This window comes from Dasypus novemcinctus, chromosome 17 (assembly GCF_030445035.2).
Source record: "Dasypus novemcinctus isolate mDasNov1 chromosome 17, mDasNov1.1.hap2, whole genome shotgun sequence".
Taxonomy (NCBI): Eukaryota; Metazoa; Chordata; class Mammalia; order Cingulata; family Dasypodidae; genus Dasypus; species Dasypus novemcinctus.
Genome location: NC_080689.1, coordinates 90,347,389 through 90,351,277, shown reverse-complemented (window position 1 = coordinate 90,351,277; position 3,889 = coordinate 90,347,389). Strand labels below are relative to the sequence as shown.

Here is a 3,889-nt window from a genome sequence, read left to right as displayed (position 1 = left end):
CCTAGCCAGGGGAGCTCTATCACAGTCCCTAAAGGAACAGCAACAATTCCCCAAGTGCAACAGCAAAGACCAAAAAATAAGGAAGGCCCAACAATGATCCCTTGACACTAATGACTATGCTTGTAAGCCTGTGCACCTGAAATAAGAACAAGGACTAAAGCTGCAGGATGCCTAAGAGTTACCTCCTGAGAGTGTCCATGTTGGTCAAATATGGCCAGTCTTAAAGCCAAACTCAGCATGTAAATGTCTTGCCTTCCCCCCAGTGTGGGACATGACTCCCAGGGATGAGCCTCCCTGGTGCTGAGGGATTACTACTAAGTACCAGCTGATGATGTAATTAGAATATGTCCTTGAATAAAAGGGCCAATTTAGACCAGCAGAATATCTCAGTCTACATATAATACCAGGAGTTAAAAATGCTTTTGACTTGAATAAACGGGGGAAATGGAAAGGACAAATGAGTTTATATGGTTATGAGTCTCCAAAAAGAGCCAGGAGGTTATCAGAGGGGTTGCTCTTATGCATACCTCAGCAGAGTCCCAGAGACAGATAAAGTAGATAAAACCCCAGGTATTGGATCTTCTGAGGGCTACAGAGACCCACAGGTTCTATGGTCATGGCAGATGGAGTTCAGTGACATGTCAGTTGGCACTACATTGGAGTTTGTGTTTCTGTGTGATGGAGCTGGGCTCAGATGTGATCTTTGTCCACAATCCTCTCCTGTTACTTTTACTGGAACTATTGTTGATGCTGGGATTTAATGTATACCCAGGGGACTTAAATCTCTGGAGTGACCATGTGATAGCCAGGACCTGAACCTCAACAGACTTGCAACTCCTACACTCTGGTTTATTGGACTTACCCCACTCAGCTATCATGGAGGTGAAGAAGGTCAACCACCACACCAGGGAGCCAAGAGTGCCTACAACTGAAAGCAGGAGAATTGCATCCAGCATCCATGTGAAATCTGAGCCCCCTCTTGATATAGATGTGGAGTGGACACAACCATTCTAAGGTCCACAGGATGGAGGAATAGTGTGTGGATTAGAGTGGACTTACTGATATTCTACTCATGAACTATTGTGATTAGTAATTGAAGAAAATATGGCATTGGTGTGGAGAATGTGGCCATTTTGGCTGCTGGGGTTAGGGAGTGGGAGGAAGAGATGTGATGCGGGGGCATTTTCAGGAGTTGGAGTTGTCCTGGGTGGTGCTGCATGGACAGTTACCAGACATTGTATGTCTTCTCATGGCCCACTGAGTGGACTGTGGGAGACTGTGGGCTATGGTGTGGACCGCTGACCATGAGGTGCAGCGGTGCACAGAGATGTATTCCCTAAATTCAATGAATGTCTCATGATGATGGAGGAGGTTTTTGTTGTGGGGGGATGAGTGGGGTGAGGGGGTGAGGGATATATGGGAACCTTAATGTAACATTAAAAAAATAAAGACACAAAAACAAAAAAAATAACTAGTTAAAAATGTTTAGCAATAGTGCAAGTTAATGGTGGTAGGGTGAGGTAGGAGATTCCTGTATGATGTTATATATGTTTGTTTTGTAAGTTCACTATTATTATTATACATGTATTGTTTATGTATGTTTATGTATGAGTGATACACTTCAATAAATTTTTTAAAAATGTGAATGACCTGATAACAATTTTGTAGACTGAAATAATTGTTGACTTAATGTTGTCTGTTCATTCAACAGAAACTTTTAAGTGGCATCTGTTTGCTTGACTCAGAGAGACTTTGCTACAAAGCAGTATAAAAATCCTAATTTGGAATATGTGTGTACCTGACGTAGCTGCATGGAAGCTTCCACAAAGTCTATAAGACAAGCTAGGATCAATTCAATCTAAAATTTGATTAAAAAGATGGGTTGAAATCTATTTGGGTAGCTTAGATATTCTTCTTAAATTCAATAAAAAATGACCATTAAGCATCTACTGGTTGTATGTTGGATGATATATATACATCAGATTTAATAATGTAACTACTGTGAATTATAAAACTTTTTATTTTATATTAGAAAAAATAAGTGAATTATTAAAAATTTAATACCTGATATGAAGGAGTATCAGGTATTAAATTTACACATGTCTTCTGACTATTTCACATATCATTAGACAAGAGGGTCCTCCACAGATATTCCCAGGATATTCCCATCTCTGTTCCTCATTTCTGCTCCTTGTTTGAAGTGATCCCTATGCACATGCCTAATGTCTTTCCACTTACAAACGTTATCAAGCCTACCTGGACCTTATCGACAGTTCATTCTTTCTTTGCAGTTGATATCTTACTTTTAGCATCTTTTGCAATCTAGACAGATGAAGTATTACCCAAATCATAATTCTTAGTTCCATTCAATTTAACAGATTTTTTTTCACCTTACCATTTTACCTTTCCTCATGTAGTTTGTATACATAACAAGATGAACCTGGGACATGACTGAACTTGTTGCTTGGAAATCATCTAGGCTAAGTATCGAAGTTTATTGATTTTGAGTTCTGCTTTTTACACAAAAAACTCTCAGACAAAATTCAGCAATGTTTTGCACTTGGGGAGCTGAGCACTCTTCTTTGCCAGCCCCATTGGGTTAGTTTCGTAGCGATGCTGCAACAAAGGGCACAAACTTCGTGACTGAAAACAGCAGAAACTGCCTAGGTCAGCTCGGGATTCCACCACCTGTCCTCCAGCCACCTGGAAAATCCCCACCACCAGCACAGTCTGTGAAGTCCAGGGAACCCCCGAGGGATGCTGGACCTGTCTGGTCCACCTTCTCTTCCATCCAGTTCCTGGAAAAACCTCTGCTCATGGCAGCCTGAGGCAAAGTTTTATTGAACTAAAAAGCAAACAGAAATGTATTCTTTCATGGTCCTGGGGAGCAGAAGCTGGAAATCAGGGTGTTGCAGGGTTGGTTTCTCTGGAGGCTCAGAGGGAGAAACCGCCCCTCCTCTCCCACAGCTCCTGGGGCTTCCATCAAGCCTTGGCATTCCTTGGCTTGCAGGTGTGTCCCTGCACTCCCTACCTGACCTTCCCGAGCTGGGGTTTCCAATCGCCCCCTCCTTACTAGGACACCAGCCACTGGGTTAGGGCCACCCCAGTCCAACATGACCTTATGTGAACTAAGTGCATGAGCAAAGACCCTATTTCTAAATAAGGCCACGTTCACAGTATGGGGAGGTTCACACTTCAATATACCCTTTCGGGAGACACAATTCATCCCATGACACCTGGTTTTACTTGTTGGGTTCTGGAGGTTCTGGTTTCAGAATGTTGCTTTCTGAAGAGAAGCTGATATCAGGTTCATAGAAGAATTACAGAAGAATGAGGGGCTTGCAAGGCTCCAGCGTGCTTGGGTCTGCAGTGAAACCCTGTGCATTCCTACAGTGCTTGCAAGAACAGTTTTGAAATGGTTTGAGACCTTGCTCTGCTCGGTCTACAGAGCAAGATAATAGAAATTTAGACAATTGCTTGCCCCCTCCTGAATCTCGTGTACCTGGTGTTTTGTCTGCACTGTCTAATATTGCAGCCACCTGGCCATGTTTGGCTTGTTTAACAGAAAGTAAAATTTAAGATTCAGATTTTCCGAGGCTCTGAGTATACAGGATGTTTGATTAGAGAAACAAAGACTAAGTTTTTACTGAAGAGCTGAATGCCTAATGAACTAGGGGAGGGTCAGGGCAGTATGAGCCGAATTTAATGAAAGAGCATTGGAGAGTCAGATGAGAATGTCTGCTGAGCACCCATCTTGTGCCAAACCTGCTGACACTCAGCTTAGTTTCAATGTTGAGGAATAGTTGTAGCTCCAGAACAGTAAGGGAGCAGAGGCTGAACATGTTGGACCTCAGCAGGGTTCCTGTTGGAGACAAATTTCGGCTGTGAT

The 3,889-nt window shown here is 42.6% G+C and overlaps 1 non-coding gene across 1 annotated transcript; it reads left to right on the top strand.

Moving 5' to 3' along the window:
- Positions 1-3,339: 3,339 nt before the first annotated feature.
- LOC111766838 (small nucleolar RNA SNORA9) lies at positions 3,340-3,475 on the top strand. The gene has a single exon (XR_002798791.2). It is a non-coding gene; the product is annotated as a small nucleolar RNA SNORA9 (small nucleolar RNA).
- The last annotated feature ends 414 nt before the right edge of the window (positions 3,476-3,889 follow it).